The following is a 26,695-nucleotide window of genomic DNA, read 5'->3' as shown; positions in this document are numbered from 1 at the left end:
AGGAATAGGCATTCATTCCTCAGAACTGTGTTTCATTCCTTGAAATGAGCAACTTTAGAACATTCTAACCTTCCAAGGGAAACAAACAACTCGTGGGACACACACTCTGTTGTTGCTGCTGCTGCAGCAGCAAATCCACCACATAATCTTTATTTGTTGCTTCCTTAGTCTACTGGTCCAGCAGCAAGCGTTGCTGCTGTGCACAGATAGCACAGGATCCTGCTTATGTCACTACAACAATTAGTGGTGGACTATGTTGACAAGTCAGTATGGTGTGACAGATCAGCTGGGAAGTAACGCCTTAGAATGTGTCTGGGAAATGATAATGATTTACAGGATTATCCTATATTTCCAGAATGTTTTTCATATTCATAAAACATTAAGCATCTCTGGTGTTTTCCTTTTTGTAGGGAGCCATTGCTCAGAAGGGTATAATTAGCTTCAAAGCCCACCACAATACCTTGATCTTGCTACAGGGCATCTGGCCTGAGTGAGATGTGTTTGAATAACCATTATGCATATATTATTATGAACACACATACAGCTTTTCAATTTAAAGAATTTCTGAGAACAGTAGCATAACACAAGGAATGAGAAGAAGGTTCAAAGGCAGGATGCCTCTGAGTACGAGTTGCAGGGGAGTAACAGCAGGAGGGAGGGTATGCCCTCAACTCCTGCCTGTGGCTTCCAGCGGCATCTGGTGGGCCACTGTGTGAAACAGGATGCTGGACTAGATGGGCCTTGGGCCTGATCCAGCAGGGCTGTTCTTATGTAAGGTTCACTGTCTCAAAAGGCTGCCTCATTCAGAGAAATGCAAGGGTATCATCAGTGTTCCAAGTGCTTCATGTGCATTCTCTCTGCAATCCTAGCAAGAACCTTGTAAGGTAAGACAGTATTATCCCTATGCTGCTGGATGGTGAAGAGTGTGAAAGCTGACTCTCATCAAGTCATGTGAGTTTGTGGCTGGACAAGCTTTGAACCAAGGAATTCCTGACTCCAAACTTGCATATTTAGCTATTACAGTATTTTAGTGCTAGTATGGCATACTGGGAATTCTGTTGTAATGAACCAATCATTACACACATGGTTTTTATACAGAAAGTGAGGGAAAGCCCTCCCTCTATAAGAGAAAAGATTATTTTGAATTTGTAACTTTTTAAAAATTGCATAAAACTTTTAACATAGATTTCTCCCCGTTAAAATATTTGACACATCAAGTGGAGCAGTAGAGAAATGCTTGACTAACAAGCAGAAGGTTGCCGTTTTGAATCTCTGCTGGTACTATATTGGGCAGCAGCGATATAAGAAGACGCTGAAAGGCATCTCATACTGCGCGAGAGGAGGCAATGATAAACCCTTCCTGAATTCTACCAAAGAAAACCACAGGGCTCTGGGTGCCAGAAGTTGAAATCGGCTTGGCACACTTTAAGGGGGAGGGGGAGAGACAGGCAAAGGACATGGTGTACATAGAGGCTATTTTTATTGCTTTAATTTTGGTTCCGTAATTAATCTCTTTGCTACACTGGAGGAGCTCAATTTTTATGGCTGTAAATTGCAGAGTGATAGAAAATAACAGGCTCCCATTATTGTTAATGAACAAAAGCAGATAATGGGCCAAAAGAGAGATAGTGACATCTATTTTCTGACTCTATTAAATGAGAATAGCTAGCTGGCTAAAGGGGATGCAGCCTCTTGTTGAAGTAATGGCTTTACAGGTGCTTTTAATGCTCTCACACAGCCCCTGCCTCCAGAGACCATGTGACTTAATAAGCCTTAACCTTTTTTTGAAGAAAAAAAATCCAAATTTCATAGTATTCTCTAGAATGTGAGCATCTCTATGAAAAAGAATGTTTTTAAAAAGAACAAAACCTGTTGGGGGGAGCATATTGTAGTAGAGCTAGTGGATTGAGGAGGGGCAAGGATCTAAATTGCTGAGTTTGGAGCATCTGATTTATCCTGATGTACTGTGGTTGACATTGCACAACATGATGCACATGGTGGAACATAATGTTTGCGTCGTCGTGCATGTACAAACATTGTGAAGTTGCTCAGCAATCCCCATGCAGAGATCCTTGAAACTAGCTAAACCTTGTTTAGACTTGGATTCCAGTGCATTTCCCACATCCCAAAGGACATGTTGTTAACCACATGTGGTTAACACTAAAACAGCAGTCCAATTTAAACCAAGAAGTTCTGGTAAGAATTAGTCTGTCTATTTTCCTTTCATTGTAATCTTAATTAATAATCACCATCTTCACAAGTTAGCCCACTTGCGCCTCAAGCATTCTTAGGTCCACCATCTTGAATTGTGGTGGATAACATCATCACAGGCTACACTGTTGAGGTGTCCCTACAACTGCACCAAATTCGGTCCAAATCCATCTAGGCATTGCAAAGTTGATAAGGATACACACACATGCACAGAAAGCTGGGTGATTTCATAAGTTTATTTTCCTTCAAAATAAGGAAAAAGGAAAGTAGGCTTTAAAAAAAAGTCTAAAGTGTTCATTGACTAGATTGAATGAATTCAAATTAATCCCTGGATTGTGCTGATCTTTGATTTGGAATAAACTGAATTGAATTAATCCCTGGACACCTTAACACTGGCTATTTAAAGCTAGTGTTGTGAACCAGGCCTGGTCTATATACTAAATATGCTCATTAGCTAGCATACAAAACTAGGCCTGTTTCATCAGTGTCACCAAGTGACCAGTTCTTTTATATAGTGACCATGTAGGATCTGGGCGCAAGGAAGAAAGGAGATCAAACCAATCCTAAATGATTCAATGGGCTTTATTGAGTATAAAAGAATAACATCAATCTAACTGAGCAGAAAGCAGAACATTCTATCAGTATTACTAACAATATTTCAACCCTAGCCAACACCAATATTCACCCAGTATTCCTAACTAACATATGTGTGTATTAAACCTTCCTAGAGCCTAATAGAATTCAGATATAGACGGAAAAGGGCAGGGGAGGAAGGCTGAGGACTGGCATGGTTTGGGGAGATCAAGAATTAGTAGAGGGAAGGGGGGGGAGGAGAAGGAGGAGAAAGGATGGAGGGATCCATGGCTTGTGGAGTGGCATTTTACCCAGATCGGAGGCTTGAGGATGGTGGATCTTTCAGCTGAAGGAGCAAGGCTGTGGCTGGGGACAGGAGCTTTTGAGAGCGGTGATCAAGCATGCAGTTTGCTCAGAGCACGGCTGAGAGTCAGAGCACCATGGCTGGGGAAGTCTTGACTTCTCACTGCGCAGCGGAAGTCACAGAGAGTTCTTGTCCATGGACAGAGTTCCTGCTTGTTGCCCCACGGCTTAGCAGCAAACTCTGGGATGGCTCTTGAGCAAGTATGCTTGTTAGGCAAGATTGCTAGCTCTCTGTACAATAAGCCTCATTCTTTATAGTTGTATCTTCCTTTGATCTCTCATAGAGTCTATTCAAAATATCCTCATCCTTCCTGTGTCCCAAAAGGTGACAACTTGCTGTTACCTTCTGGATATCATTTTTTAAATTATTCAGTCCAGAGAGATCTGAATCCCATCTTCTGTAAGCTTGGGGGGGGGGGAGAATTGCCCAAAGCAAATCTGCATCCCAGAGTTGCAAATGGGCCCCTTCTCTTGTCCCAGATTTGCTAGCCTGATCCCAAAAGGTGTTAAAAAGGTGTTAGTACAAGGATTTAATCTACAGGTGTTAATTTTACCTAGAGAGGAATTTCTATAGAGAGCAACTGAGTATAGCAGAGCAATCATTGACAGAGATTAGCATAGATCTTGCAGGAGGAAGCGAGAGCTCAGCTTCTCACTTCTTCCAGACATTATCTGATAATGGGTTAGATTTAAACATTTGGATCGTTCTGACCTTGCTTTTGTGCTTCCTTGAGTACCCATTTCACAACACAATGCTGGATCGCCTCTTCCTTCACAGAACAGTTCAGATCTGGGTGTCAATTCACCCTGAGTCCAGGCATTAATTCCTGTCTTAACAAAATGGAACCAGACACAGGCCTGAATTGCACATACTTCTGGGTTGGTACCTCTGAGTCTAAGGTTGGGGTACATGTGCCCCCAACACTAGCTCTCATAAGCATATCGGCAATGCGCTTAGCAGCAGGTTTGATGTGCTCCATGCATGTAATGGTTCCCAAGTTCAACTTTCTCATTCATGAAAGAGAGCGCAAACATACAGTATGATGTGACACCTTGCTCTTGCTGAGAAGCCGGACCTCTGTCTGGACTGTATTATTTCAGGGCGGGCTCATGTACCTAAATGCTCCTCTGTACAAAAATTCATTGCAAATAGAAAACTAACATACCAGGAAGAAGGCTGGATGAGAACCCTTCTCCTTGACATCTTTTATAAAGAGATACAATTTTTGTATGGAGGAGCATTAAGTATATGAGATTCCATCTGCGGTCTGAAGTGGTACAGCCCAGAGGTAGGTTTGCTACCTCACTGAGAACTAGGTCAGATGTCAAGGGAAGTTAACACCTAAGTGACACCCCTGCATGTGGGAAGGTGCCATATCACCCCCTGGCCATTATTAATGCCTGTTTCATAACGGGGGGTGGGGTTCTGCTGCTACTTTTGGAACCAGTGGGGTGAGTACAGAAGACTATTTTGCCAGTGGTATGCTGCATTTTGTAAACTGGTTAGCCATCTGTAACCATGTTAACAGTAATTGCTCTGAGGCTTGCAAATGAGCTCACAAAGGAGGTGTGTCAATGCACCTTCCTTTTAAGGGCCAAACTAAACATGTCAGTGGAAACGCATGGATGCATCTCCTTATATCTTGTTGCTGTGAGAAAACCCAGTTTGGATCAGGGTCATGGGATATGGTTTTATTCAACCCCTTCTCTCCACATTCTGGCCCTGATCCCATTTGCCCCCCCTGGATCTGCTGTTAGCAGTGGAGAAGATGTTTGTGTACAGCTAATAGCAGTTGCGGGTGGTGGGAGGAATCAGTGATTTTGGATCAGGGCTGCAGTGTGAGAGGGCAAGAGTTAATTTGCCTTCCCTCTGTTCCAAATTTCTTTTACTCTCACTCACTCACACCCATACCCTTGACCAGGGCTGTCCTTAAGGCATGGCAAGCAGGGTGATCTCCCTGGGTCCCACTCTTTTAACCCCCATTAGAATTAACAAAGGGGGCCCCGCACTGGCTATTTGCCCCGGGCCCCACACCCCACGACTACACACTCTGACCTTACCTGCCCCCACCCCAAATCTGCCAGGAGATGCATTCATTCTAAAGTCTAGTTGGCTTTATGTTTCTGAGGGAGGGGGCAGGAAGCCGGCCATTTTAGGAATATTGTTGATGCTTTGTATCTATTTAGTAGTTCAGCTTCTCCCCCCCCCCACCGCCCGCCCTTTGTACTGTTGTATTGATTATTCACTTATTTTAAGATACTTATTAGAGTGTTCCGATGGGTTTTAACTTTATAAGCCATCCAAACATTGGACGAGGCAATGTAGAAATGCATATATGCATAAAGTGGTAAGAGGCACTTTGTGACTCCTCCAGGCTTCTTTTCCTGTGCAGAAGTGTGGTCAGATCATCCACGCTACTGCTGGGCATGTTTAACTTTTGCTCCAGTAGTTTGTATTTGCAAGCTACAGTCCCTATCTTCTGGTATCTGTCCATGTTAAGTCACCGTCCTTGTTTTGCCCTGAGGGGATATTTTTGGGATGCCTTTTAAAAACTATTGATGTAAGTTGCTAGAATTACCATTCTTCAGCTTTTACCCTCTGGCCCTCAGTTTTCAAGAAATGAAATCTCCAAGTGGGAGCAGATGTGTCTTAACTCGAGTAGCATGCACATACATTTATGTACCCACAAACCAATAAGGCACCATGTAAGGCAGAGCCTGCTATTTCACACACTGCGGCTGGCTCTGCCTTACACTTTTAATCTGGCAAATGCTAGAAGATATAAGTTAGCACTTGGTAAATGATTGCCTGTGTTTCCCACTGTGGTGATGAGAAACAGTGGAAAGAATGGAATGCACGGGGGGGGGGAGAGATGGGGGTGAAGGGAGAGCTGAAGCTGGGAGACTCCTGGTCCTTCATGGACAAGTGAGTACATGGGGCAGTACGTAATGAGTGTGAAGGGGGAAAATGTGGAAGACCATCAATTTTACCTGTTGCTTGAGAACAGGTTTTTCTACAGGAAAGATGAAGAAAATGCATGATTGGCTGAACCAGCCTGATACCTCCTTCAAAGCACTGGTTAGCCGCTATCAAAGATAAAAAGAGCACACAGGTGGGGAGGATCTCACAGTTACTGAGGGGGCTTTGGGAGCAAACTGAAATGCAAACATACCTTTGTGCCAGATGCCAAGGACAACTAAAAGTAAACAGGATGGATTCTTGGCTCAGAAGCACAGGCTGAGATGAAGCAGATGAATGCCTTTCGCCAAAGGGGAGTGGAAATGAAATATCAGTCGCATCTATTGTGTGTGTGTGTGTGTGTGGCAGGAGCTTAGGTAAAACGTGTATGTGAATTCCGTAATTGTGGATGGATCACAGTTAGTCACAAAACAACATTTTAAAATGAATTTATACACATTTTAAACTAAAACTCTTACATGCGTATTTGCTAAGAACCATATTGAGTTTACAGTACAACCTAAGTAGGCACATGCATCGAAAACTATCTGTGGAGCCTAGAGAGGGTTCACTGCAGATGAACAGAAATTCTATAGTGGAAACTGCTTTGTTTGAGAGAACCTGTTATGATGAGGAGTCAGAGACAAACTCACTCTATAAAATAGCTCACACCTTGCTCAGTTATAGGGTATATCTGTGCAACAACCATGTATCATGTTAGTTGTCATGGCTTCTTTCTTCAAAGCCTAGAAACTGTAGTTTGGTGAGAGTGCTAATGATTATGTTAGAGAATGGAACAGCTGCCCTCACAGAAGAGGGCTCAAGAGCCCCTTGAGGAGACTAAGTAGCACTTACATCCACAGTCCATCACACACTGAAGAGCCCTTCACACTGTTTATCTCAATGAGCTTAAGTGACCTACCTGAGATTTGGGCAAAATATGTAGTTACATATTTTATTTATTTATTTTATACATTTCTATACCATCCCAAACCAAAGTCTCGGGGTGGTTCACAATAATAAAACAATACAAAAACGCAAAACATTGAAATCAATTAAAATGCTGAAAAGCAGCCTAAAAACAAAAACAATTTACAGTATTTAAAATTTTAAAAGTTAAAAGGTTAAAAGGCCTGGTTAAAAAGACGAGTCTTCAGAGCTCTTTTAAAAACCACTAGGGATGGGGAGAGTCTTATGTCAGCGGGAAGCGTATTCCAAAGTCTCGGAGCAACAACTGAGAAGGCCCATCCCTGAGTGGTCACCAACCGACTTGAAGGTAGCCAGAGACGGGCCTCCCCTGACGAACACAGTGGACGATGGGGATCGTGCAGAAGAAGACATTCTCTTAAATACCGTGGGCCTAAGCTGTTTAGGACTTTATAGGTTATAACCAGCACTTTGTATTTTGCCCGGAAACCTATTGGCAGCCAGTGTAACTCCTGTAATATAGGAGTAATACGGTCTCTTCGAGATGACCCAGAGACCAACCTGGCCGCCGCGTTTTGTACTAATTGTAGTTTCCGGACTATGTACAAAGGCAGCCCCACAAAGAGCACATTGCAGTAATCAAGTCTGGAGGTTACCAGCAAGTGTATTACTGTTCTGAGGTCATCAATTTCAAGAAACGGACGCAGCTGGCGTATCAACCGAAGCTGATGATAAACACTTCTGGCCACTGCCTCAACCTGAGAAACCAGGGAGAGGTGTGGATCCAGAAGCACTCCCAGACTGCGTACCTGTTCCTTCTGAGGAAGTGTGACCCCATCTAGAACAGGCAGGTCAATATCGTTTCCCGAGTAATGACCCAGCATAACAAGTACTTCCGTCTTGTCTGGATTCAGTCTCAGTTTGTTATCCCTCATCCAGCCCATTACTGCCTCCAGGCAGGCATTCAGGGAGAATATGCCTTCTCCTGATGAAGTTGACATGGAGAAATAGATTTGGGTGTCATCAGCATACTGATAGCACCCAGCACCAAATCCCCGGATGATCTCTCCCAGCGGTTTCATGTAGATGTTAAAAAGCATTGAAGACAATATGGAGCCCTGAGGGACCCCATATAAAAGCTCAAGTTTTGAAGAGCAACAGTCTCCAAGCGACACAATCTGGAATCTGCCCAAGAGATAGGAGCGGAACCATTGCAAAGCAATGCCTCCTACACCCAACTCCCTCAGACGTTCCAGAAGGATACTATGGTTGATAGTATCGAAAGCTGCAGAGAGATCCAAAAGGACCAACAGAGTCACACTTCCTCCGTCAAGTCCTAATTGGAGATCATCCATCAGGCTGACCAAGGCAGTCTCCACCCCGTAGCCCGCCCAAAAACCAGTTTGAAATGGGTCTATATAATCAGTTTCTTCCAAGACTGCCAGGAGCTGGGAGGCCACCACCTTCTCAATCACCTTACCCAACCATGGGAGGTTGGAGACAGGCCTGTAGTTATTGAACTGAGGGATCCAAGGTAGGCTTCTTAAGAATAGGTCTAATAATTGCCTCCTTAAGACAAGGAGGCATCCTGTCCTCCCTCAGAGAGGCATTAATAATTGCCACCAGGCCCTCCACAACAATCTCCCTGCCAGATAGTGTGAGCCATGTCGGGCAAGGATCAAGTAGACAGGTGATAGGACGCACCGCTCCAAGCAGCTTGTCCACATCCTCAGGAGTCACAAACTCGAACTGACCCAGTTTAACCACACAAGAGGAGTTGCTGGATACCTCTGCATCTGATACTTCACTAACTGTGGAGTCAAAGTCTAAATCGGCCCGAATACAAGAGATTTTGTCCACGAAAACCTCATTAAAAGCATCACAGCGGGCAACTGATGAATCCAAGTTTTGATTCAAGGGAGCAGGGGGTCCTACTAGCCCCCTCACAACCCTAAAAAGCTCCGCTGGACGTGAGTTTGCGGAAGCAATATGGGCAGAAAAGAAGCACTTCTTTGCTGCACGTATAGCCAGAGCATAGGTCTTTAAGTGCGCTCTATGTTGCAATCTGTCAGATTCGAGTCGAGACTTCCTCCACCTGCGTTCCAGTTGTCTACCTTGCCGCTTCAGCTCCCTCAGATCTTCCATATACCAAGGAGCCATTTTTGAAGCAGGTCGGAGAGGACGCTTAGGAGCGATCCCGTCTACTGCCCTGGTAAGTTGACTATTTCAATTTTCCACTAGGGCATCAATCGGATCGTCGGCCGAGCCAACATTAAATCCAACCAAGACTTCTTGGAATCCTATTGGATCCAATACCTTCTTGGACGGGCCATTGTAATAGGCCCCTCACCCCTGCAGAGGTGGGACGTAACTGTAAGTCCAACCTTAACCAGATCGTGGTCCGTCCATGACAATGGGGAAATCATAGGAGTCCCCACCCATGGAACACCACCCTGATCAGAGTAAAAGACCAGATCAAGCGTGTGACCAGCAGTATGTGTTGGCCCAGAGACCACTTGGGATAGGCCCATAGTTGTCATGGCCGCTATGAACTCCTGAGCTGCTCCAGACAACCCGGTCCCAAAGTGGATGTTGAAGTCCCCCAGAACCACAAGCCTGGGACACTCCAACATCAAATCCGAGACCAGGTCCACAAGCTCAGTTAGGGACTCTGTTGGGCAGCGGGGTGATGGGTACACCAACAGAAGTCCCAATCTATCTCTGGTCCCCAAGCGCAAGTACACACACTCAATATGATCAGACGTTCCGACAGGGATTCTGGTAAGGGAGATATTATCCTTAAAGACCACAGCCACTCCACCTTCCCGCCCACATTTCCTCACCTGCTCCTCAACAGAGTATCCTGGAGGAAGAAGCTGGGCCCAAACTGGGCCTCCAGCCTCCCCCAGCCAAGTCTCTGTAATACACACCAGGTCAGTCCCTTCATCCATGATCAAATCATGGATTACTTCAGATTTATTTTGGACTGACCTGGCATTAAAGAGGAGCAAGGCAAGGTTCTGCGGGTAGTTGGCACTGCTCCCCAAGATGAAAGAGCTGACAGGGCAGCTGGAAGGGAAAACAGCTATTAAGTTTCTGATTTCCCAACCATAATGTTTTGCTAGAATGCCACCAGCAACGTTTTTGCTGTATTACTTTAGTATGGAAACCATGTTGTGAGGTTACCTGTCAGCCAGGTTCATGGTTTACTGTATTTACTGTATATTACACCCCTGCTAACTTGGCAAAGAGGCACTTTTAAATGTGGCGCTTCTCTTTATTTAGCAGGGGTACATTAACTGGCCCTATCCACCCCAGCATAGAACCTCCAGTGACTGTTGCTGGTGTCTATCTTATGTTTCTTTTTAGATTGTGAGCTCTTTGGGGACAGGAATCCATCTTATTTATATACTAGTGGACATTAAGCCCGTTACATTAATGGGTGCTAGATCCCGGGCGTGCGAGCCGGCGGGCGGCTCACAATGAGGGGGAACCTCGTCCAGTGACGGCTTTGGGGCGGCGGCGGCTTTGCTCCCGGGCGACAGTCAAGCCCGCTCTCCCCGTGCCCGTCTCCCTCCGTGCCCGCGCCGTGCCCCCCCTTCTCTTTCTCCCTCCTGGCCGTGCCATGGCCGCGCCTTTGCGCAATGCAGTGTGGGAATGGCTGTGGTGCTGGGGTTGGCTGAAAGAGGCGGCCAGTCGAGGTTTAATGTCCGCCATGTTGGCCGTGGCGTGTTGAGCAGAGACGGAGCGGCAGAGAAGAGAAATCGGCGCTGCAGCCTAGCCCTGCCAGCCAGCGCCACTGGGACCCGCCTCGGAGCGAGCCCCGCCCTGCCGCGGGAGCCCTGGTCCCTCCATGAGAGTGCTTGGCGGGGTCCGGCGGCTCTCAGCTCGGAGCGCCCTCGCTGCCTCCCCCCTCCCCTTGGCCGGAGCAGCAGCAGCCGCCATAGCAGTTGCAGCCGCCGCCGCCTAACATGAGCAAACTGTCGATTTGGGCATTGCGGTGGGGAGGGCGGCGGAGGCGAATGCGGCGGCCGGGTCTCCCTTCTCGCTTCTCTCCCCCTCACGGAAGCGGCAGCGCGGCAGGCCTCACCTCAGCTAGCCAGCATGCAGTTGTGTGCGTAGTTTCCGTTGCTGCGTCCATGCGCGCCATGCATGCGCAGAACACCTTCAAGAGACATGGACGCAGGTACCTTAGGGTTTTATTATATAGGATTATTTATCTGTGTAAACCGCACTAAGCCATTTTTGGAAGGGTGATATAGAAATTGAATAAATAAATAAAATAATTAATAAATAACCTGGAAGAGAAAGGACATTACAAATACTTGGGCATTCTCCAGGCTGATAACATTGCACACACTGAAGTTAAAAGAAAAATAGAAAGTGAATACATCAGGAGAGTTAGAAAAATCCTAAAGTCCAAACTCTATGGCGGGAACACCATACAAGCCATAAACACCTGGGCTATACCCATTATCAGATACACTGCAGGAATAATAGACTGGACCCAGGCAGAGCTAGAGACGCTAGATCGTGGTGGAAGAGGAATGCTACAAGTCCATCAAACAGCAGAGGAGGAGAAAAGAGGCCTTGAAGAATATATCAAGTACAGTGAAGAAGATGCGCTTCAAATGGTCAATAATGCGAAACTATTCAACACCAATGTAACAAAGCAGGCCTACAAGAAAGAACAAGTCAAGAACCGAGCAGAAAAATGGAAAAATAAGCCACTGCATGGTCAATATTTGCACAATATAAGTGGAAAATCAGACATCACCAAGACCTGGCAATGGCTTAAGAATGGCAACTTGAAGAAAGAAACAGAGGGTTGAATACTGGCTGCACAAGAACAGGCACTAAGAACAAATGCAATAAGAGCAAAAGTCGAAAAATCCACAACAAACAGCAAGTGCCGCCTTTGTAAAGAAGCAGATGAAACCGTGGACCACCTAATCAGCTGTTGTAAAAAGATCGCACAGACTGACTACAAACAAAGGCATGACAAAGTAGCAGGGATGATACACTAGAACATCTGCAAAAAATGCAAGCTACCTGTAGCCAAAAATTGGTGGGACCATACAATTGAAAAAGTTGTAGAAAATGAAGATGCAAAAATATTATGGGACTTCCGACTACAAACAGACAAATATCTGCCACACAATACACCAGATATAACTGTAGTCGAGAAGAAAGAAAAACCAGTTAAAATAATCAACATACAGTAGCAATACCAGGGGACAGCAGAATAGAAGAAAAAGAAATAGAAAAAAATCACCAAATACAAAGATCTACAAATTGAAATTGAAAGGCTGTGGCAGAAGAAGACCAAAATAATCCCAGTAGTAATTGGCTCCCTAGGTGCAATTCCAAAAGACCTTGAAGAGCACCTCAACACCATAGGGGCCACAGAAATCACCATCAGCCAATTACAAAAAGCAGCTTTACTGGGAACAGCCTATATTCTGCGACGATATCTATAACGTCAGCAACAACATTGACAATAAAATCCAGCCATCCCAGGTCCTTGGGAAGGACTCGATGTCTGGATAAAACAACCCAGTCAATAATACCTGTCTGACTGTGTAAACAAGAAATAATAATAATAACATTTACCTGAATCCAAGACTAGGTTTCCCTCAAGTTCTTTGATGTTAGAAACTGTGAGTGAGTGAAATTCAGAGTTCTCTTCCTTTTGGGTAAGGGGGTTATCTTAAATTGAGGGTCATCTTCTATTTGGATAAATATGGTATGTGGTGTATAGCAATGATGGCCTGGAGCTGACTCCCAGTGCAGTTTTTATCTGCAGAAGACTCTGGCCTCTACCACTGGCCAGAGGAACAAGAGAGCCACTGCCAGGTTGTGCTCCAGCTTCTTCCCAAAAGATCATGGCAAGGGGAGGAGAGTGTGGCTCAGCCACTTGCCAGAAAAGGATCATTGCAGGGAACTTGCTTCCCTCCTTCTGCTAGATGACCACTCTGTTCCAGGTGCCTTTGGGACTATAGAGTGAAGAGATGGAAGTTCTGTCACCACCAGTCAAAGTAAAAAGGGTCATTTTGCTGGAGTCATGTGACCCTGGGGTTATGTCTTGCCTGATGTAACTCACTCCTATCCAACCAAGAACACTGGAAAGGAGGAGACCATTCAGCTGAATACAAATGTCTACAACTCACCACATCATTATGGCATAGTCAAACTGATTTCTCTCTCCCACCTTTTTCCTTTCTCTCCCCTTCAGGGGCGTAGCAAGGTTGGAGTGGGCCCAGAGACAAGATTTTAAAATGGGTCCCCCCCCACTCAAAGTCCAGGGCCTCCACACAACCCAGGCCCCCAAGGATTTAAGTCTGATATTCCAAAATAAGTATGCTGCCTGGAAATACATTTCACTGAATACACACACGCACACGTCACAATATATAGTGATATACATTGAGTACTATACATTTGTATTACTTTTAATGCCTAGAACACACTAGAAAGATGAATGATTAAAATGGGCCCCTCGCTGCAGATTAGCAAAGGAGACTTTCAACCATGCAGGGTGAGCCTATGTTTGTTTTCTCAGAATTCTGAACAAATTCAGTCAAGTTTGATTCCAGGAGGTTTTTCACAGGAGGCTTTTAAAGCCCTTTAACACACATCTCCTCTGGAAGGGAGGTGGTGCATTCACATGTTGGCCAGATTTACCCTGAAGTCCCTGCAAGTTATTGGGGAGCAGTTCACACACAAGAAAAATAAAATAAAATAAAAGCAGAAGGCATGCTTCACAGTTCTCACTCAGACCTTCTGGGTTGCAAAACAACTTGAACATAAGTGCATTTATAAATGAATGAATAAAATAAATATAATACTGTTTCTTCCAGAAGTTTTTGTAATTTTCTGCCATGAAACAAGCCACTTATAGGACTTTTTAGATAGTTTTTTTTAAGCCAGCAAATTTTCCAAGCTGTTTAAAAATAAATATTCAGAGACTTCTCAGTCCCTCCCCCCCCATATCAAAGCCCTATGGCAAGCAGATCCCTATATATCCAGGGTGGGGACGGTAACCACAAAAAGGAGTTCACACTCTACCTGGCAGCAGGGGATCTTCTGCTGCAGAGAACAGTGGAGGCCTCTCTGGCTGCCTCCTCCTTCCTAGCTGGCTTGGGCCCTACTGGAGTTCAGGCTTCACAGAGGCCTACACGAGGCCTCCGTGGAAGCCCCGCCCACCCGCCGATCAGCTGAGAGGCGGGAGAAAAGGAGCTCTTTGCAGCCTGTCTGCTGCTGGATTGCGGGCCAGGAGAACAAGCAGGAGAGACGGCGAACAGGGCAAGTGGCTGAGGAGCCTTGGGGCTGGGCAGGGGGCAATGGGGAGTCACGTGAGGTGCCTCTGGGGGGGCCCTCCAGGCAGTGGGGCCCCCAGACAACTGTCTCCCCTTGCCCTATCGTTGTTACGCGCCTGCTCCCCTTCCCTTGCAGGTAGACACTTTTTAGTTTGTAAGCCTGAAGGCAGTTTGTAAGCCTGCATCTCAGTCTTTGATTGTTGTGAGCTGCTTAGGGAGGCAGTGACTGTCTGAAAAGCAGACAGATTTTGAGTCACAGTGTGGTGCTGTCGAGTCAGTGTCAACTCCTGGCAACCACAGAGTGCTGTGGTTTTCTTTGGTAGAATACAGGAGGGGTTTACCATTGCCTCCTCCTGTGCAGCATGAGATAATGCCTTTCAGCATCTTCCTTTATTGCTGCTGCCCGATATAGGTGTTTCCCATAGTCTGGGAAACATACCAGCAGGGATTCGAACTGGCAACCTCTGGCTTGCTAGTCAAGTCATTTCCTCGCTGTGCCATTAGGTGGCTCTAGGCAGTGTACATAATCCAAATTGCAATATACAAATAAAATAAAAACACTTCCACATTAAAGCAATTAAAACACTTTCACAGAGTGGAACAAACAGTTCAAAATTAGTTTTAATTAAAAACCTGAGAAAACAGATGTCTTAGGGGACTTTTTAAAAGCAATCAGAGGTGGAGAAGCTCTTATTCTGACAAGGGAGTGCATTTCAAAGCCCTGAGACAGCCACAGAGAAGGCTCAGTCCCAAGTCACCACCAGATGAGCTGGCAGCAACCTTAACTGGACTTCTGCCAATTATCTTAACAGGTGAGGCGCTCTCTTAAGAACCCTGGACCTAAGCCGTTCAGGGCTTTATAGGTAATAACTAGCACTTTGTATTTCACTCGGAAACCTATTGGCAACCGTGCAATTCTTTTAAAATGGGTGCAGATGATGGGAGCAAGTTGCACTGAGTACTTGCTCATGTTACATTTAGAATGTGGATTGCTCACTATGGGGAGACTGTTTTCTGAGTCATTGCCATGGCAACCAGAGTTTGTGCTCCTGCTCAAAATGTTATGTTGCAGTGCTATTTCCACCATTGCCACCTGAGATGGGGGCCGGATCACTGACAGGGCAGCCTGATGGTTGCCTGGCTTTCCGTGACTACAATGAACTGATCGTTAGGGAGTGGATTGGGCTCAGAGGAAGCTCTGTGAGTTCAATTCATCTCCTCAACTTGGCTTCAGGGAAAACTGAAGGCGGATTTGCTCTCAATCTTTGCTGCAGTCCATGTGAGGAGGCAAGCACACTAAGAGACAATTCATTAATGGGGTTTGTTCTTTCTGAGGTGAATTTCTTTCCTCCCTCTCAAGTTATTTTGGAAGTGAAGAGCAGGCTTGCTTAGGCTCCTTATACTTCCTTTTCTTCTTTTTTCTTCTTTTTTTGCATTTATATTTTTGTTAGTTTTCTATATACCAATGTGACTTCCAGTTCATCTTTCAACATAGTTATACTGTAACATCTATATTTGCTCTTGTATACATATTTTCTTCATATTTTACCATCATAATCCTTCAGTTTCATTATTCAAACAAATTCTCCAACTGTTATTTTTACATTTCAAGCCCCATTGATAAATCCAAGTTTACATTATTTTTTCCTATACCACAAAGAGGGTTTCCAGTCTTCTAAAAAACTTCCTGAATGGCCATCTCTTACTAATACAATTAATTTAGGAATTTCTGTTTTCTTTCGGGATTTCTTCATTTATTAAGCCCAACAGAAAGGGTTCAAATATCTTGTGACATACATTTAAGAATCTTTTAAATTCCTCATGAGTCATATCCTAAGGCCTCTTTACTTCTCTACAAAACTGCCACATATGATAAAAGGACCCCTCGCTTTCTCTACATCTCCAACACTTATTAGATACATTTTTGTAAATTAGAGCCAATTTCTTATGTATTAAATGCCACCCATCAATTTTATCAAATTCTCTTTTACATTATATCACACTGTGAATTTGAAATCTTTCTTCTACCGCTTCTCCCAAACCTCTAAATTAATATTATAACCTACTTCATGTACCCACTTTACCATTATTAATTTTACCACTTCCTCTTTTGTTTCTTCACATAATAACAAATTATACATTTCAATAATTTCCCCAACTATTGTCAAACTTCTTCTACTTTGATCTTATCATAGGATAAATACACATACCAACACCAACATTTACAACATGTCAGAGTATTAATTGCAAGTATCATTTAAAATAAATATAACATCTTTAATAATACTCCATTTCTTGATATAATTATTAATTTGATAATTTTTGTGACTTTAATTCTCTTGAAATAATAGCTGGATCTGAATCAAAATCTTTTTTGTATCTTTGTCAAAAATTATCTAATTCTGAACAATCCCTCATAAAAAATTTCTTAGATTTATTTTTAAAAAGACATCACTTCAGGCAATAGCCATTTAAAGGCTATTTTTTCCTTCCTCATAGTGTCCGTCACATACTTATAATGCTTCCGTTTCTTTAAGATTCTTGGATCTCTTTCAGAACCCTTATAACATGACCCCCAATGGTGAGAGTATTAGCAAAATGTGCGCCCAAAATCCTCTCTTTAATAGATGTAGTGGTAAGCTGTACTAAGCAATCTCTGGGTAGCTTATTTGCCGAAGCATAGTTGGAGTTCACACGAAAAGTCAAATCCACTTGACTCTCAAGCTCTCGAATATCCATTTGCATGAGTGCCACTATCTCTGTAATAAGCAATTGTCTCAGATCTTGGTCCTTTTCTTCAGGTACACCCCGAAGTCTTAATATTTTATCTTTCTTTCTAATTTCCAACATCACCATCTGGTCTTCCAAAGCAGCTATGGCTCCTTATACTGCCAAAGCAGCCTTGGACACAGTGGGGGAGTGGGAAGAGGGGGGGAATAGGTGAGTGAAAGACCCTGGGGAAGCCAATGCTATGGCAATCTCATTCCCACCAAACAGCACAACTCCTCCACAAGCCTGGGCACTTCCCTGCTCTGCAGGAGATATTTCTTGATGGCATAAAGGAAAGGCACATGCACAGCTCTCATAACTAGTCGGAGGGCTACAGGCCATCTCCAGCCTCAAAGGCAGGATGCCTCTGAGTACCAGCTGCAGGGGAGTAACAGCAGGAGAGAGGGCATGCCCTCAGCTCTGCCTGTGGCTTCCAGCGACATCTGGTGGGCCACTGTGCAAAACAGGATGCTGGACTAGATGGGCCTTGGGCCTGATCCAGCAGGGCTGTTCTTATGTTCTTAACCTTGTCACCTATTAAGATCAACTGGAGAAGTCAGATTACAGTTGCCACCGGCTCATTTGGTGGCAGCCTTCTGTATGACTGCCCCAGGGCTTTGGAATGCACTCCCTGTCAGAATAACAGCTGGACAGCTCCCATCAACCCTAAATGTGGCTCCTTAATTGTTAGGCCTGTCCAAAAGCTTGGCCAAAGCTCAGTCTCAATATTACACACACACACACACACACACACACACACACACACACACACACACACACCCTTGCACCATGCAGAGATGTGATTGTTCCCACTGCGCAATGCTGCACTTTGCCCAGCACTGATGGTGCTCCTTGAAGGGAAACAGAGCCCTAGCTCCATTTTGGAACGTGTACACAGAGTGTTGGGAAGTGCAGTCCTTCCCAGCATTTCCCCATAGAGCTCTAGAGAGCCATTTCCCACACTGACTGCTAAGATGGTGCTGGGTTTCGAAAAAGCTCATTTTATCTTAAAGCCCTCCTCCCACTGGGAAAACTGAAGCACTGCAGAGGGGTCAGTGCACTGAGAAATGGTTCTCACATTGAACGTTTTTGGTCAAAGTGGTCCCCACTTGAAAAATAATGAAGATCCCTGGAAAAGAGCGTGTAAAGAGCACAACTTCCCCAATCAATGGAGATCATCTCCTTCCCTGCAGTCTGTACATTGAGACCCTTGGGATTCTGCAGGTGGACATTCTAGTTCAGAAAAGAATAGATAAATCATCCTGTTATTCCCTCCATGGAGTACACTATTGTTCTGTGTACCTCAATAAAACCAAATTGACCCCTTATTCAGTCTTTCACTGTTATTTGTGTGTTTGAGAGAAACTTTATTACAATTATCTTGTCAGATAATTTTTAATTCTTAATTAAATTTTTTAATTTTTAATTTTAATCTGAATTTTTAATTTTAAAATGATGTTGCACTCATTCTTCTTAAACTCAACCTCAATCCCCATATAAATAAACTCTCTTGCTATTATTAAGGATTTTGGCTCAGCAACTATTTAAAGGGCATGGAAACAATTAAAGTGGTCAGCACTTAATCGGCAGGTGTCAACTGGCATTGTATGCTTTGCTTCCTGCTGGCAATAATAAGTCCTTTTTGCTGCTGTCTTGCAGTGCACCACAGACAGCTGACATCTTGTTCCCTCAGAATTTGTTTTTTCCATCACAAACTTGGCTTGGATGTAGAAGGAAATAGTTCATGTGGAAACAGATCAATAATTTTTAAAAAATCCCTCTGGTTTGAGATTAGAGTTAAGATGGGCTTACATTTTCACTTGTGCTCTAAACAGCATGGAAATTCCAAGTTAAGGTTCTCATCATAACTTCCGCTCCATAGAAACGGTAACAATTTTGTATAGTCTCCTATATCGTGCTGGCTTTAGAAATGAGGCTCCATGCATCCACACTTTGCCTTGGCCCTTCAGCTGGACATTGGGCTGAGGAGGGATGCATTCAGGCAGACATTCAACAGACATTCAGGCAGACATTCAGCTTCCCCAATCACTTCCTAGAGATGTCCCTGATTAATTTCTGCCAGATGCATCCCTACAAGGCACAGTGTTAACCCAAAAGGCCACCTACTTACCTGCAGTCTTAAAATAATCAGCAGTAGATTCGATAGGCTGTTTCAGTCCTGGAAACTTGTCCTGTCTGACACCAGGAAAAGTCCTGGCAAAGTGTGGTTTCATGGAACCTCATTTCTAAAGCCAGCATTTTATTTATTTATACCCTGCCCCACCAGTACTTTACTGCTCAGGGTGGTTCATAACATTTATAAAATAGTTACAATACAAAATCAGACTAATAAAATCAACCAAGTTAAAACCACAATCAGAATTAGCTTTTAAAACTTTGAATCTTTTTTAAAAGCTAAAAACTAAGAATTATAAAAACAAAAGACTAAAAAACCTACCAGATATAAGCAAGAGGTGAAACATTAAAAAGCCTCTTGTGTTTTTAGTTGTTGTTTTTGTTTTTTTTAAACACAACACAGAGAGGGAGCATGATGAAGCTCCTCAGGGAGGGCCTTTCAAAGTTGAGGTGCCATAACCGAAAAGGCCCCGACTCTAGTCCCTGCCAACCGGATCTCTGTTAGTGGCAGGGCTATGAGCAAAGCCTGAGATGATGAGCGGAGGGCCTGGCAGGTTCATATGATATACAAGACTGTACAAAGTCTTTGCATTTTCTATGGTGCAGAGATTAAGATGGGAATCTTAACCTGGATTTCCATGCTTTTTAGAACATGAGTGAAAATGTAAGCCCATCTTAACTCTCTTCTTAAGCTGGAGGCTTCTTATTACTGAATTTGCAAAGTTTTTGAAAAGGAAGATATCACACACACCCCAGCCATTCTGTTCCTCCCTCCCACCATTCACACACGCACTCTCTCTCTCACTCTCTGCAGCCATTCTCTCTCTCCCTCTCTCTCTCTCTACACACACACACACACACACACACACACAGCAGCTATTCCCTCCCTCTCTGCAGCCTAGAGCCCCAGAGCAGCCCTTCACAGCCTAGCTAAATGGAACATATCTCCTTCCCCCTCCCACTTACATCTTGCTACACAAAGCAGCACACCAGTTTTGGTTGGAGGTCAGAATGACATGCATGTAGTTTTGAAGAACTGATGGCTGTGGAGATCCAACGACCAGAGTTGAACAGTGCTTTTTTGAAGGCAAAGGAACAGTAAAGGCATAGCTGCAGTGGAGGAAGGAAAAAAGAGGGAAGGGAAGGAAACTGAAGGGCTGTGCTCCCAAGGCTTGGACAGGGAAGGAGCTGACTACCATACTGTGTGTGGGCAATGCTGTGGGCACTGCAGCTTCAAAAGTCCTACCTCACCGACTCTTGGCAGTAAAGATGCATTTTTTCAGCTTCTTGGAATGCAACTTTGAGGACCAATTGTAATTGGGTCCGAGAGGGATATAGAAAAGACACTTTTCTGTCATGCAGTCTAAAGGCTGAAACTATGCAAATGGACTACAAAACCATTTCAGTATCACTTCTTCAATCTGAAAGAATGTAATCCTCTAAACCCCTGTTCAAAAGAGAAAAAACTTTAAACTGCTCCATCTAAGCCATTTTTTTTCCCAATGTATCTTTGCCAGATTTGCAGGGGAGGTGTCTCTTGCAACCTAGTGAACGTGTGCCAGTGGCCAGGCAGATCAGACAAATGGTTTTGATTTTATAAGCAATAGAACGTCCAGGGCTTATAATGGTGGAATGTTGAAACTACTCTCCATCTTAACTATACGAGCATGACTGTGCCAGTATAATCTCTGGAGACCTAGATAAAGAACCTACTACAGCAGGAATATACTTTTTCATTAGCCAACTCCACAAGATGCTTATCTTTCAGAAGTCTGGCTAGCAGCAGCAAACAAATACATGTAGAACATTATGTCACCTTATGTTATGCCTCTCCTGCCCTGGTGGTGAGTCTCACAAGGGGTGGGGTGCACAATAGCCACTCAACATTGGTGGGTTTGGATGACACAAAAGGCAGGGAACAAGCGGCTCACACCCGGTGTGCACATTCACTGGGAACTGGCAGTCAGCGGTTGGCGGAACCATACTTACCACAGTGTCATGTGAAGCTGCCCACAATGATATCTGAGCAAAAAGCAGGATGTTTGTCATGTGGCTAAAATAATAATATCTATATTGAAAAATAGGTAACGTATGAAATATCTTAATGACACTTATTTTTAATAGATTTTTTTAGTATTAATATGAAAGTAAGCATATTAAAATTACATAGTTTTAATTCTGGTTGTTCAACAGTGAGTTTTCACAAAACAAATACATTTCGTACAAATCATGTAATGCCTTTTGCTTTCTAGAGGATGACAAATAGTCTGAAGCTACCCAACATATCCAAAACACTATAATTAAGACAGATTAAAATAATCACATAAGGAAGCAAAGATACACACACAATCCATGACTCAACTGCATGCTTCTATATTTATATATATCCACATACACACACAGGTCAATAATCTACATAGTAAAAAAACAATCAACATCTTACAGTTCCCATATGCATTCATAGTTTTTAGGTCCTCTGGTTCAAACTCTCAGCGGTTTCCAATGTATGGTGTGGGTTTTTTGTTTTTTATTTTTTGTTTTGCTTTCTTTCATAGAACTCTGTATTTTCTGTTCACAGAGGATAGCATCTTTTCCAATGGCTTAGTGGCTCCCTTGTGCACTGTTTTTCTTTTATTAGATTGCAAGAATCATTTTAAATTTCTTTTGCTATGTAAACCATGTTAACTTTTTTTGGTTGTGAAGTTATATATAAATATTCAAAATAAAAATAATACTCCCTGCTAAAAAAAAAATCCAAAATGTGCCTAGATAAGTCAGATTCTGTACCAAAGAGCTGAAATCTATTATCTGTATATCTCTTGCAAATGGAAAAAAAATTCACAATGGAGAGATATAAGAAGTGGGATTCTCCAGGGACCTGTATTGGGATCAGTGCTTTTTAATTTAGTCATAAATGATTTAGAAATTGGGGTAAGCCACAATGTGGCTCATTTTGCAAATGACGCTAAACAATTTAGGTAGTGAAATCTAGGTGTGTGGGCAGCAAAATGGCAAATGCGGTTCAGTGTTAAGTGTAAAGCGATGCACATTGGGACAAAAAATCTGTCCACCTATCCACTGATGGAGTCTGAGCTTTCCGTGATTGACCAGGAGAGGAATGTTGGAGTCATGGTGGACAGCTCATTGAAAATGTTGACTCCGTGCACAGCAGCTATGGAAAAGGCATTAGGAAGGGAACTGACCTAAACCTGCTAATATTATTATGCCTTTATACAAATCTGTGGTGTGGCCACATTTGGAATACAGTGTACACTGGTCATATCTCAAAAAGGATAAGGTAGAACTGGAAAAAGTGTAGAAAAGGGCAATCAAGATGATCAAGTGTCCAGAGCACCTTCCATAACAAAATAAGGCTACAATATTTGGAGTGTTTTAGTTTAGAAAAAAGTTGACTAAAGGGGAGACATGGTAGAGGTTTATAAAGTTTATGCATCATACGGAGAGAGTGGATAGGGAGAAGTTATTCTCTCTCTCCCATAACGCTAGAACCACTGGTCATTCAATGAAACTGATTGGTAGGAAATTTAGGACTAACAGAATGAAGTACATTTTTGCACAGCACATATCTATGAAATTCTCTGTGGTGGTATGTGGTGATGGCCACCAGCTTGGATGGCTTTAAGTGGGACTTAGATAAATTCATGGAGGACAAGTGTTATGACTATTAGGCATGATGGCTGTGGGCTACCTCCAGGTTCAGAGGCAGGATGCAGAGGAGTATCTAGGAAAAATAGCACTGAAATTGCGCCCCATGTCCAAATATCTGACACTCATCTTTCAGATAACTTTACCATAATATCAGCTGAAAAATACATGTCAAGCTCGTTAATCTTTTAATATTTCAAAAACTATTTAGCAGTGAATGTAGCCAGACCAAAAAATGCTGAAAAACTACAAATTTCAGTATGCTGGGGCTCATGAAATACTATGTGGAGGTGTACTTGGAAAACTAAACAGAAGTTCCTGCCTAATTCTCTACTATGCATTGTAGCATCACTATTACATAGGTTTTAAAAATAAATGGAGAATTTGACTTTTCCCAGATACTCTGAAAATAATTAAAGGATATGCAGAGTAAACTGTCACTGTTTGGAATATATTCTAGTATTTCAGAAAGACAGTTAAAATGAGAGAAAGAGAGCAAGAAACTTCGAGTGGGTCTTAATACTAAGGATTTCACACTGATTCAAAGACAAACTCGCCATTAATAGCCATATTATTAAGACATCACATTTAACTCACTTATAACAAGAAGCAAAGTAAGAGCAAATGAATACAATCCCAGCTCATAAGCTTCAGCTCAGTATTCACAAGCCCTGATTCTCTATACATAGTGCCAATCTGAATATGTGCACAGTGACTTATATTATATATTATATATGTTTATTTTTTTACCTGTAGCCCCTTCAGGGGGCTTCCTAAAGGCCATGGGGGGGAGTCTGCAAAGGTTCCCCCTCCCCCCACTGGCCTCTAGGGCCTTGCAGGGACCATTTGAGCATGTGTGGTGGCCATTTTTTAATTTTTTTTTAAAGGCTGCTGAAAACAAAATAGTTGCCATGCATGCTCAAATTACCTCTGAGGCCTGGATAGCCTAGGGCTTCACAGAGGCCATTTGAGCATGCGTGGCAGCCATTTTGTTTTCAGCAGCCATTTTAAAAAATGGCGCCCCCTCAAGTGGTGCCTGGGGCACATGCCCTACCTGCCCCACAGTAGATATGCCCCTGGCAGGATGCTTCTGAATACAAGTTGCAGGTCAGCAATGGCAGGAGAGGGGACATGCCCTCATCTCCTAGTTGTAGGTTTCCCAGAGGCATCTGTTGGGCCACTGTGGGGAACAGGGTGCTGGGCTAGATGGGCCATGGGCCTGATCCAGCAAGGCTCTTTTCATGTTATGTTCACTGCTCTGACATCTGAGCTTTGAGTAGGCTTTGCCCACACAGTTTCAAGATTATCTTTGCAACCAGAATGACTACTGGGGATTTTCAGGAAGGTAAACATAGTGCCCAAAATAATATTCTGCACCCTTTCTGTGATCCTATAGGACAGTGTTTCCTAAACTGGGAGCCTCCAGATGTTGCTGAACTACAACTTCCATCAGCCCCAGCTATAATTTATTGTGGCTGGAGAGGATGGGAGCTGTAGCTGAGCAACATCTGAAGGCTCCCAGCTTGGGAACCACTGTTATAGGACACCAAGCAGCACACAGCTGAAGTCAATGGGATGTAAATATGTGTGGGCTTGGGGCCTTCAGATGTTGTTATCCTGTGTGAACGGAGGACTGAGGTCAGAGGGCAGCATAGTCAGGCACCAGAAGGGGCCACTGCTGTGCCCATCACTTTTGTATGGTGGTGGCAGATGGACTCCAGAGCAAGGGAGTTGTTTCATTGTCACCTTTCTTCCATCTACTAAAGTAAGGCCACCACAAACTTAGGAGGGGGACCATAGACAGCAGTTTACTCAAGGTCCCTTGAAAACGATGTGCAGGTTTTATTTGTGGAAGGAGTTGGTAGTCTTTTCCCCCTGTGACTGCTCAAGTGATGAGAAACTTGCTCAGTTCTATTATGGGATCAGTCTAGGCTTGTTTTCTTTCTGTCATTTGGGACTGCAGGCCTTTGTACATCACATCTCAACTATCCATACCCTTGCATATATTTGCATGCCAGTTCATGTGTCAGCCTCCAATCCATAAACATGTGACTCTTTGCAAGCATGCATCCATCTATCAGAACATAAATATTCATTTACTGGCCCTTCTAGTCCAGCCAGTATTCGCCTTCCAACACTGTCCAGTCAGCCCAACGCTCCTGGGAAATTCACCTACTTAACTTACCTCACAGGGATGCTGTGAGAATAAAATAGATAATAGAATATTTTAGAGCTAGAAGGGACCTAAAATAAGTATTGCCTCACATTGCCTAACAATGAGTGGCAGTTGTGAATTAATAAAATGTAAGTTACATTTTCTTCAATGTCTCAAAATGATGGAGGTTTGCATAATATGAACTTTTGTTTAAATTTAACCTTTAAATTGTGAAAGTGCAAGTGACTAACATTCTTCATTTTATATATAATTTTAATAGGGGATTAGACAAATTATGGAGAATAGGGCAGTCACTGGCTATTGACAGAGGTGTAGCTATAGCTGACCGAATGGGTTGAAAGAACCTGGGCCCCCGAGCTCCTGAGGGCCCCCCAGCTCCACTCCTCCCTATTTTCTTCATTATCTTCCTCATCCCAATGGGCCGCTGGAGAGAGGGGCGAACACAGGTCCCCTCTCCCCTAACTACACCCCTGGCTATTGACTATGAGAGTTAATGGAACCTTCATGTTTAGAGGTAGTGTACCTTTGCATATCAGTCCCTGTTGTACAGACAATAGGGGAAGGGTTTGTTTGTTTTTACATCTGGCTCTTCCACTGAGGAGCCCCGAGTGGTGTAAATAGTTATGCTTATCCTCATAACAACTCTCTGAAGTACCTACTACTTCTACTACAGATATTTATATACCGCTCTTCAACCAAAGTTCTCAAAGCGGTTTACATAGAAAAATAAATAATACATAAATAAGATGGTCTCCTGTCCCCAAAGGACTCACAGTTTAAAAGTAATGTAAGGCAGATACCAGGAACAGCCACTGGAGGCTGTTGCAAACTACAGGCTTTGCTGGGGTTGGACAGGGCCAGTTGCTCTCCCCCTGCTCAATATAAGAGAATCACCACTTTAAAAAGTGTCTCTTTGCTCAGTTAACAGGGGTTAGCAGCTTAGGCTGAGAGATAAGTGACTGGTTCAGAGACACCCAGTGAGTTTCATGGCTGAACTGAGATTTGGACGCAGGTTTCCCTGATCCTAGTCCAGCATTCTGACCACTACACTACATCATGCTGGCTGTTGCTTTCATACCATGCCTGAGTGCTTCCTGATACATCTGGCTGCCCTTGTTGGAAACAGAATCCTGGACTTGGCCTAATCTAGCAGGTCTCTTATATTTTTAATTGGCAGAGATCATCAGGAAGAAAAGAACAAAAATCCATCTGCCAGCATTTTAACTCTATATTATATGAAATTGTCACAAATAACTATGATGGTAAAAATAAGTTCCTGGAAAGAAAGACTGTGATACATCTATTGTCAAAGCTCTTATGGCTATAATGTTCATTTCTGAAACAAGAAAATAAAAAGCCTTGCTCCTCTGAATAGTATCTAGCAGTACCATGCTGATAATTGCAAGGCATTGAAGATCAGCAGCAAAACTGATGGAAAGAGAAAGCAACACATGGGTGTTTGATGTAATCATATAGTTTTTTGACATAGACTGTGGCAATACCAACCAATGTTCCCTGTAAGAGGGATTCCCAGATGTTGACTACAACTCCCAGAATCCCCAGCTGCAATGGCCTTTGGCTGGGGATTATGGGAGT

General features: G+C 43.5%; 1 long non-coding RNA gene across 1 annotated transcript; it reads right to left on the bottom strand.

The window, feature by feature from the left end:
• Positions 1–21,413: 21,413 nt before the first annotated feature.
• LOC128325750 (uncharacterized) lies at positions 21,414–26,667 on the bottom strand. The gene is made up of 2 exons (XR_008307598.1): positions 24,455–26,667; positions 21,414–24,343 (listed from the first exon to the last, which is right to left on the bottom strand). It is a non-coding gene; the product is annotated as an uncharacterized LOC128325750 (long non-coding RNA).
• Between the last annotated feature and the right edge of the window lie 28 nt (positions 26,668–26,695).

Source organism: Hemicordylus capensis, chromosome 5, assembly GCF_027244095.1.
Source record: "Hemicordylus capensis ecotype Gifberg chromosome 5, rHemCap1.1.pri, whole genome shotgun sequence".
NCBI classification, from domain to species: domain Eukaryota; kingdom Metazoa; phylum Chordata; class Lepidosauria; order Squamata; family Cordylidae; genus Hemicordylus; species Hemicordylus capensis.
Note: the sequence above shows the minus strand (reverse complement) of the source record. Positions and strands in the feature narration are given on the sequence as shown.